The 10,905-nt window shown below is 41.6% G+C and overlaps 1 protein-coding gene and 1 long non-coding RNA gene across 2 annotated transcripts in view; one reads left to right on the forward strand and one right to left on the reverse strand.

The window, feature by feature from the left end:
* The window catches only part of LOC120395715, a 57,041-nt gene extending 52,397 nt beyond the window's left edge, over positions 1-4,644 (forward strand). Inside the window, exon 3 of the long non-coding RNA XR_005592750.1 lies at positions 4,520-4,644. This is a non-coding gene — a long non-coding RNA (uncharacterized LOC120395715). The remainder of the gene's footprint in view (positions 1-4,519) is intronic.
* MPPED1 (metallophosphoesterase domain containing 1) overlaps positions 1-9,781 on the reverse strand; it is a 77,059-nt gene extending 67,278 nt beyond the window's left edge. The window contains exon 1 of the mRNA XM_039520384.1: positions 9,568-9,781. The gene's annotated coding sequence lies outside the window, so the exon portion shown is untranslated. The remainder of the gene's footprint in view (positions 1-9,567) is intronic.
* Between the last annotated feature and the right edge of the window lie 1,124 nt (positions 9,782-10,905).

The raw sequence follows: 10,905 nt of genomic DNA on the forward strand, positions 1-10,905 counted from the left end.
CTTAGAAACACAATAAATTCCCCTAAAGAAGTATATGAGAGTTTGTGATAGCTAGTACAGTCATATAGTGTGGCTGCTTATGGCGCAAATACATCTTTGATGGAGTAAATAAACTCAATAGTGCTTGGTGGAGAGTTCAAATCTTCCTCTGCACTGTAGGCAAAACTGCACTCATTGAGTTTCTGTCTCAGGAATAGAAGCACGTTACTTTAGATGAGGAAGAAAAAACCTTATTTTTAAAAAAATCCAGTGCCACAGAGTATTCTACAGTAAGGGTGCCAACTATCACAGTAACACTACTGTAAGATATAGCATTTGGATCCATTATTACAAAATACTCTAGTATGTTTTTGTTTTAAACAAGGGATGGGTTGATGGAGGTAGGACAGCATTAAAGGAATCTAGTGCTATCAGTAAAGAAACAATTATTTAATTTAATGTGGGAAATGAACTATATGCTCTAATAGGTTTTCCCTCTAACTTGCAATGTTTACATAATCCTGACATAAACTGGTAAATAGGATCATTTTGCTGCTCTCAGTTCTGCCACCAGGAACTGGATAGATCAGGGGTAGGCAACCTATGGCACGGGTGCCCAAAGTGGCACGCAAGCTGATTTTCAGTGGCACTCTTACTGCTTGGGTCCTGGCCACTGGTCCTGGGGGCTCTGCATTTTTTATTTAATTTTAAATGAAGCTTCTTAAACATTTTAAAAACCTTATTTACTTTACATACAACAATAGTTTAGTTCTATATTATAGACTTATAGAAAGAGACCTTCTAAGAACATTAAAATGTATTACTGGCACACGAAACCTTAAATTAGAGTGAATGAATGAAGACTCGGCACAGCACTTCTGAAAGGTTGCCGACCCCTGGGATAGATGTTCTTCTAGAAGAAAGTTTGCAATTAAAAACTGTTTCAAAGGAATATGTTCTTTGTTTGTTTGCTAAGACAAATAATGACACAAATGCTGGCAAATCACGACTACTAAACAGTCTCTTCTGGTTGGTTTGAATTTACCTTAAAATGAGAGCTCAAATGTTCTCCACCTATGTATGGACTTTAAAACAAAGGTAGCACGATTAAATGTCAATTAGACGCTGGCAGCTGTTGAGGCTGATCATGTACAAATGTACTTCTGGAACCATTAGGCCCCAAGCGCTCCCTGTGAGCCAGTAGTTTGTTGTATAAATGCATATTTAGGGAACTTTTTAAAATGTACATTTTCTGAAATACAACTATAATGTGTAGCACTGAAATATGCACTTAAAAGTCTACTCTTCCCAATGTGAATGCGTTATGTACCTGCCATTAGTGTCAATGACAGTTAAGAAAGCATGCTGAAAGGAGAATAGATTCCTTGGGGATATTTAAGTTATAATCTGTAGTGTCATTTAAGGTGTTTTCCTCCCCCTGCAAGCTCCCCAAAGACTTCTATGTTATGAATTAGTGATCTAAAAGTTCTATTTAGAAACCTAACCCCATTTTAGTTACAGAAGCACTACATTAAATGGCACCATTAACTTTTTAAAATGTCAGCTTAGTGCTGCTGAAAGGTGCCAGGGTGACAGCCTTGCAGACTGAAGTCCTCTGCAAGCTTCCCTGAACCACCTTTGTTTCTCAAGCCTGCCTGGAGAGACCCGTTCTTGAGGGTAAAAAGGGTAGTTCAGACACCATTCTCATTCATTCTATGACCACTTTGCTGTAACTGCTAAGAAGGGTGCTAATTATGGTGATTTTTTGTAACATGGATACCTCTCCACTGGGAATGCCACTGAGCACTCATGAGATGGCACAAAAGTTTTATAGTGTAAAAATTTAAAAATTGCTCTCATCACAGGTTTCACAGTCCAATTCTCAATCAGAGTATATACCTTAGGATATAACTGTAGCTATGCTGGCTTAACCCTGTGGTGTAGATGCATTGTACATCAACAGAAGGGGTGCCGGTACACCATCTCTCCCAAGCTATGGTAGCTAGGTTGACAGAAGCATTCTTCCAATGACCTAACTCTATCTACGCTGGGGGCTAGGTTGGCATAGCTACATCACTCAGAGGTGTGGATTTTTTTACTCCCCTGAGCAACACAGCTATGTCAACCTAAATTTTAAGTGTAGGCCAGGCCTTAGACTCAAAGTCCTTTGCTTCAGGAGCATGTCTGACTGAAATAGATCTCTAGCATCCTTCTTTTTAAACATCACTTCTCAAAAGTGGATTTTGATCGTTTGGCGTGATGTCATCCTCATGATCTAGCAGGACTTACCATCTCATCAAGCCCATTATTTGTTTCCACAGATCTGAACTGCTTTGGGTAATGTCTGATTTGTAATGTGGAATAATGTGCTTTGGTGACTCAATGAGACCTCTTATTTCACTTTAACTGAAACTACCTCAACCGTTTTTAAAAAATTCAAATTCTCATCCCCTTACTTAAAACAAACAAACAAAAAAACCAATATTATGTCTTGCTGCTTATAACTATCTGTCATATACTGTGTAAAAAAAATCCTTTACTGAAATTAATTTTCTTCAAATTAGTTTTCCTCCACTGATCACACATACAAGTAAGTTACTACACACTTTATTGTCATTATTTAATTTTAAAGAGCACTGAAGCAGTTGTTGGGTGAAACTGCCACAAAAAAGGTTATATGGATATTGTAAATAGATATAAAAGGAGGAAATAAGATGCATTAAAATCTGTCTCCTTTTTAAACCATGCCTACTTGCCCACTTCTGCTGAATTTCATCAATGGAAATGTTTTACTTATTGTGTGCCACAATTCTGGACAGTCCTCTGGACAGACAGGCACACAAGGAAGGAAAATGAATGCAGTCAGAATACACTGAATATTAAAATACTTCACCTAAGTAATCTAATAGCTTTACTGATTTAATACGTTTACCGCTCAGAAACCTTTTAGTATGTATCATTTTCAATTACGACTACATGATTGCACTTTCTAATTCTCTTATTCCAACACTCGCAAAATAGCAGTTGCTTGTTTTTCATTTTATAAAAATTTGTTTCATTTTTAAATTATTAACTGTACGACTTACTGGATCATGTCCTGGGGTACTTGCTCACTTATTCTTTTCATTCTTAAATACAAATGGAGCACAATAATACTTCTGTTTTCACTTCAGACCCTGAAGAGGCTCTATTTTACAATACATCATGAGCACCCAGTATATCCTGGAGATAAGAATATTACAATGTTTGCATACACCAATGTACTGAGCAAAGAGAAGATATTTATTGAAACTAAATAAATTATTATAATCCTACATTAGATCTTGACTAAATGTATCCAACATATCATACTTGAGCAAAGTATTAAAGTGGCCACATTTTCTTACCGTATAAACCAAGTCCTCTTTCAGAAAAATAAACAGTTTTGGTTTAAGGTTATTTATATTAATCCTAAAATAAATTAGAGGTAGCTAATCTACGTAAATAAGTCTAGTCAAGAAAATTTTATATACATACATAAAAGCTGCAAAGCTCTTCCATTACTCTTAAGACTCTCTTTTTCCTCTCCTAATGTTCATCAAACTTCATGATATTATTACTGGAAGTTAAGGATATGCAGTAAAGAAAAATGATAAACCAAGTCAATACTTAGTTTAAGGGAAAAAATAACTGTAGATGTATAAAAGCCATGAAAGCATCAGCAAGTTAGTGCTGTGATTATTTACTTCTACACTTCACTCTGAAATTTGGGTTTGTCATTTTATCTAGCAATTAAGGTATGTTTAAAAAACAAAATATTTTGTATTTGAGAAATTTACAAGAAAGTATTAAAACATACATGCAACAAACTAGTACTTGGAGTGTCTGGTTTAAACTCACAATTGAAAAACTCTGTTCTCAGCCATCCCTTGATAGTTTTCATCCAGACACTGCATCACGTGGATTATGCTCTGGACAACTGGCCAAATCCTGGCCTCTGAACAAACATATATGCAATTCCCAATCGGCCAAACCCTGTTTGCCTTATTCACACAAATAACACAACTGACTTCAGTGGGACTACTTACAAGAGTAAAGAAAGCAGAACTTGTCCCACTAAGTTGTGCACACATATCTGAGGGTAGAATATGGCACCCATTAGCCACTGAAGAGACATTATCTGGTAGTTTCGCTTATGTCCCCCACATTAAAATTAAGGTGGGAGTTTTACAAAGCCTAATATTAATAGAAATGCTATAATTTTTAAGTGTTCAGTTAAATTTGTTTGTATTTAAGCATTCAAATTCGGTGTTGACAACCCAAACACTGCAGCATTATGTTAGTGCAAGAGAATTAGAAAGTAAAACTTACCAGTCTATTTCTGTTGCTGAAAGTGAGTGAAATGCAAAAAAGTAAGAACACAGTTTAAAATGGGGAAAAGTAAAGAAGAATTTTAAAATTCTCAGGTTAATAACCTACGGTGCTGGCAGTATTTTTTTTAAATGATCTAAAATGAATCAACAATGCTTTTTTAAAACATAGCATTTCTCTGTATTGATAGGTAAAAGATAAGACTGTATTGAAGATAAAGCACATTGCCCCATCAACCATTGAGCCAGGTTATCCCCTCCAGTGGTAAAACCTTTGGAAGGAGGAAATCTCCACAGAGATCCTCTCATATCATCCCTATTAGGAGAGAAAGGACTGGGATAGCAGGATTTGCCTGTAGAAAAAGCCACAGGATCAGCCCCAAACCTGTCAGATCTCCAGGGATCCGCTGGAAGCCACAGCCATCTGTACGAAGACCCTGCATTTACACGGGAGCTGCACTACAGGACTTCTACCAGGGAAAATATATTACGGGCTCAGACCATGTTATCTTCTCCAGGTAGCCTCCTTGGGCTGGACAAAATGTGTATCAGCTTCTGGGCTCCCTCCCCTCTGAACAAACTCCAGATTCACATGATGCCCTTCATAAGGGCCATCAGAGAGGGGAGGATGCAGAGGCAGCTGAGCCCTCTTGCCTTCCATGTCAGAAAGGGGAGAGCTGTGCATGGAGGAAATCCTCAGTGCATGTGTCTAAGGAAGCTGAGCTGGGGCACTGATTTCTAATCCTAATACACAAGTGTTATAAAATGAAGCTGAAATTTAGGTGGCTGTTTTGTATATTCCTTATGTACCAGCATGGTTGAGTAGGGATCCAATCCCGCAACCCCTTCCTCAATTGAGAAATGACAAGTCCCACTGAAGTTAATGGGGCTACTCATGTAAGAAAGGACTCTCAAGATCAGGCGCTATATATAAGTCTGAGAAAATAATTTGTTAGTTTATGACTGTAGAACCAGTAAGTAGAACTTGTGTGCTTGGGCATCCACTGAACTCACTGGTATTATTATTAATTATGTTTGTTACAGCAATACCTAGGAACCAACCCAGATCAGGGCCTCATTGTGCTAGGCACTGTACAAACATAGCAGTAAACAGTCCCTTCCCCAAAAAGCTTAGTCGGCAATGCCACATTAGTTCTTTTACTTGGGTGGGGGGAAGGGGAGTGGTTAGGAAGGGATTAGCTGTTACACAAAAGACATGGGAAGGGAGAAGGATTACAGGGACAGAGCAGGTGAGAAGAAGAAAGGGATGGAAGGTAAGATGGGCAGGCATGGAGTAAAACTGAGGTGAAGCAACTGGAGCAGGTTGGAGCAAACAGCCAATCATCACAGGGCAGAGAAAATCCTGTCAAAACTGTAGAAAATATCAGTGTCCGTTGACCCCTGCTTCTGCAGCTGCTCTGCTGGATTCAGTCTCAAGCTGAATAGTAAGACTTTCATTGACCTTAAGAGGAGTTGGACTAGGTCTATAGAGAAGGAAATGGGGTAGGAGGCCAGGAAGAAAAGATTCTGAAGAAAAAGTAGCTTTTAAAAATATATTTATGCCTTTGACAGTATCCTTGTTATTAATAACAATTAATTCATAAGCTAAAAAAATACAAGACAAGCTTCAATCAAGAGCAAATATTTACAGTTGAAATATATAGATGCATACCTCTGAAAATAGGCATTTTAAATGGAAATCCTGACCCATCCTGACCATATTGATTCTAATAAGTACCTATGTAATTAAATACAATAGAGTATGTTGAAAGAACATTAAAGGCCCAATCCTGTTCCCAGTGAAGTCATTTAAATCAGTGACTGAATGGGGAAATTAAGCATTTTACATGTGGTCAGTGTAATGAATCCACTCCAGATTAGCTGTAACTGGAAATTACATAGCGAGGGTTAGTTGGTAGTACACCTCTACCTTGATATAACACTGTCCTCGGGAGCCCAAAAATCTTACCACGTTATAGGTGAAACCATGTTATATCGAATTTGCTTTGATCCACCGGAGTGCGCAGCCCCTCCCCCCCGGAGCACTGCTTTACCGCCTTATATCCGAATTTGTGTTATATCGGGTCGCATTATATCGAGGTAGAGGTGTACTAACATAACTCCTGGTAACATATCACATCTGACACATCTGTCGGCAATTTCAACAAGGAGGGCAAGGAGTGAATAGACATAAAGAGTAAACTCCTTTACCCCTCTAAAGTGGTCCCCGCAGCACCAGTTGGATATTAATTAGCAGAACAGTTCTGCTACTGTCCACACTATATCTGTTCCACACAGAAACAGTTGCAGGACTCCATTTCCACTCTTATCGCCTTTCACAAGCAGTAAATTCACAATTATTTTACCTGGAAGAACATTAGATCCAAAGCATGGGCTTTTGATGGGAAATAAAGAGGAGAAAATGAACTTTGAGAACTCTCTCTCCATGCACAAAAAAATGCTTAACATTTCTGATAGACATAATCCAGAATATTGAGGGTTAACATAAACTCCATATCAAATTCAGAGATAATGTGTAGGGTGGTGCAAGATCACCTTGCACTCAGTCAGACACCCTTACACCCAACGCTATTCATGTGTACACTCCATTCAGAGTCTAATAGTGTAAGGTCCAGAACATGGAAGTAGCCCTCACCCTACTTTAAAATAATCACATTCTGTCTCTTCCAGTTCAGACTCCTTTATGTCAGTACAATACGTGTCTGTATTTACGCTAGAGTCTCATTTACGCTACCTTACATATTGCCTCTGAATTTGGCCCTTCACCCTTAGCTTCTGTCAAACGAAGGTCTGGAAAATGGCCTTTATGGATTTCTTTTTTATTATTATTGCTAATAACTTGGATGAAAATTGTTATAAATGTTCTGAGTATTAAAATTCTCACTATACACTATTTTTCTTTGTTCACTAATTATTGTTTTGTTTGTCTGGAAACAGGGCCTGTTTTGATAAATGGAATATAGTTTTTCTTTGTTTACTATTTATTATTGATTCATCTGTCTGAAAACAGGAACTGTTTTGATAAATGGATTAAATAGTAATCTGGTATCATAGGGTCTAATCCTTTTCCCGTATAATTCAAAGGCTAAATTCCTATTGACTTCAGTGTTGCAGAACTGTGCTCATAATGACTTCTTCACATAACTCCGTGTCTTCTACTGAAATATGTGGGCCAAATCCAGTGGAACTACTCAGGTGAGTCCAATTTGGAACCTAGAGCCCAATTCTGTTCCCAATGATTTCCACAGGAGTAGGAGCAGACAATTATTTTGTAACTTTTGAGAGAAACTCCTCAGTGAATCACAAGAGATATTCCTACAAAACCACACTGTTAGGGGAACTATTTATCTCAAGAGGCTGAAGCGTCAAAAAAGGTGGTGTGCTTTCAGACCTCCAGCCCCCTTTACACTGATACCAATAGCTCTCACTCTGAACATGCAGAGTTAAATAAAAAGCACAACCTGCGTAAATAAGACTAGAGTGTCAACTTCATACACGTATTTGCATTTTCATATGTTTACAAGCTAACATCATTTCAAATATTTTTAAAATCCCAGCTTAATGGAAGATTCTAAAACATATATTATAGATTTGCTCTAATCTATCAAGCACATTTGTATATCTTGGAAATGAGCATTTTTCTATGTGTGAACTCATGTAAGCATTTTTAAAAATGGTTATTCTACTTCTAATAAAACCTAATGAGGGAATGGTGTATATGTATATAATGTACATTCACAGAAAGATAAAAATTATAAGGGGGCGCAAGCAAGATTTTCTGCTCTCTGAGATAAATCACAAAGCAAAGCCAGATCATACCCAATAAATTCATGGCTGAATTACAGTATAAGTAATGTGTGTCCATCACTTAATGCATTTATAATATATAGTGTATCTCCTAAATATAAGAATGCCAAGAAAATCCATATGTAAAATAACAATTCAAAAAGTATTATGCATGCAACACACTGCCAGTGTGTCTGGCACCATGAAGCACAGTTTATTATTCATGGGTCTTATTACAAGCTAGTACTCCACTGCAGGATATAATGGCCCCTTAAATACTTGTCTCAAAAGATATATTCTTCTCATAGGGGTCAAAAGCCTATTATGGGTACATAAATTTAGGATACAAACTCGTATTTAAAATACATAGTAAAATCCTTTCGGAATATTGTTAGTATGTGTCAGCAGTAGCCACTTTCATAGTTTAATAATCTTGATTAGTTATTGATTTATCCAGAATACCCAAAACAGTTTTAGACCATATTATAAATTAATCACTTGTTACATTTATTTAACTTTTACTGAAGTTGGAAAAGAATATTAATAGTATAATCATTAGCAGACCCTTTTTAACTATGGCATAGTGAAGACAGGATTGTGTATAGCGAGTGCATCTTCAACTATTGATCTTCTTGCCAAGCACTGATGGAATGTTTTAAACCTTAGGAGTTAGTCCGATTTATTTAAATCAATGTTTTATTTTCCTGATTTAATTTTATATATAATGTACACATACACCATGTCTTATAGTGACGATACTATATTCAGTAAATAAAGATTATTTACATCTGCAACAGATAAAATACAATTATTAATAAAGCCACAAGTTAAAAGTAGCTAAACATCCAAATCTCCAAATGTCCATTTTTTCTGTTCCCCTCCCCCCTTATAAAAGAATATAATATATAAGACTGTATACCAAACCACAACCCTCTAACATAATAGACGATACCAGAAACAGCTTAATTTTCTAACAACTTATAGAACAGTTTCCTCCTGGAACAAAACTTTGGAAGGTCACTAAGCCTCTCCCACCACAAAGGAAGCAATTCAACCTCCACCACCCCTTCGTTTTGCCACTCAAGGGTGAGGGCACAAACAAAGTGGCAGTGGCATGAAATCTGGGGAGTTCTGCAGCGCGAGGCTGGTGATCTTTGAAGATGGGGTGAAGAAAATGACACTGAAAGCCCCCACCAAGCGCCACTGCACAGCGAGGTCCAGCCCCACCCCAGTGGCTCTGGCTCCAGAGGAGAGGTGGTGCAATGCCCAGGCTGCCCTGAGGAGCCTCCACGGGAACTCTGCAAACAAAGTAACTTCCAAGGTGACATTAGGAGACTGGAGCACAGGTGGGAAGGGTCCTCTCCTCCTCGCAACCCCTGTGGCTACAGAGAACCCGAGCGAGCCCTTCTCAGCGCGCAGTGCCAGTCCTTACCTTCAGCCAGCCCCTTCCACCAGCCCGGCAGGAGCCAGGCAGCAGCAGAGCCGCGCTGAGGCAGGGGAAGGGGAGCCGAGAGGATTGCAGCTGCTTTCCCTCCTCTTCTTCCTCCTCCTCCTCCTCTCCCGGGCCGGGAAGCGCCGAGCAGCCTTTCCCCCCTGGCCGGCTGCCTCCTCCCGCCCTAGCTCTGGGGCAATTGTTTGTTTGTTTGTTTGTTTGAAGGGAGCCCGGAGCAGCCCACGGGGCAGCCTGGTTGGGAGAAGCCAGCCCCTGACGCGCTTGCGGGGGGGGGGGGTGTCCAGACGCTCGCGCGGCGGCGCACCGAGCCCCCCCCTCCCGTCGGCTCCCCACCCCGAAGGGAGACGGAGCCTTGGCGCCTGGCTGCCCCCGGCCACCCGCCTTGCACCAGGGGAACGAGCTGCGGCGAGCCCCCCCGCCCCGCCCGGCCCCAGCCGAGAGACACCCCCCCCGCCGCCGCCGCACGCGTAGAGGGGGCGGCAAGGATCCTCCCCTGTCCCTGGAGCGGGGAGCCCCCCACCCCCGAGACTTACCCTCCCCGCCAGGGCTACTGAGAAGACGCCGCATTTTTTATTATTATTTTGCAAGCCACCTTCTTTTCCGGCAGCCCAGGCTCCCCTCCCCCGCCTTCTTTGGGGGGCCGGGGATCCCCCCTCCCTTCCCGCGCCGCCTCCCCGGCTGCTGGCTGCCCCCTGCGCCTGCCCGCCTCTCCCCGCTGCAGGGCCGGTGTGACGGGGGGTGGCCACTGCTCGGCCCCTGCGCTCCGGACGGAGAAAGAGGCAGAGCCCCCTCCCTTCCCACCTGGTGTTGGGCGCCCCCCCCCCCACCCCGGGGATGGGATGATTTGGGGCTCTCCGGGCGCCTCCCGCGCTGTCTACTGCTGAGGGTGGTGGGAGCGCCCTGCATTAGGGGGCTCCCACCCTTGGGCTGCTTTTGGTGATCACAGGAGCTGGGGAACCACAACCACCCCCAGCTCTGCCTGGCTGAGGGGAGAGGGTGCCCCAGCTCTATGGCCCCACTGGTTTAGGGGTGCCAGAGATGCGGCCGGGGAACCCTGTGTGTCCCAGTGCCCCTCTTTCTGGCTGGTTTGGGGGCCTTAGGGAGTGGGAATCCCCTGACCCCCTCTATGTTGTTGGGGACTTTCTCAATCGTCCTGTCCCAGGCTGGGACTGTCTGAGCCCTGCTCCCTCCTGCCACCCTGTGCTGGGTGGTCCCTGAGCATTGACTAGGGCCAGGATTCCCACTCAACCCCATAAGAATGTCCATACTGGGTGAGATGAATGGTCCATCTAGCCCAGAATCCTGTCTTCAGTGCCA

Source organism: Mauremys reevesii, linkage group 1 (genome assembly GCF_016161935.1).
Source record: "Mauremys reevesii isolate NIE-2019 linkage group 1, ASM1616193v1, whole genome shotgun sequence".
Lineage (NCBI taxonomy): Eukaryota > Metazoa > Chordata > Testudines > Geoemydidae > Mauremys > Mauremys reevesii.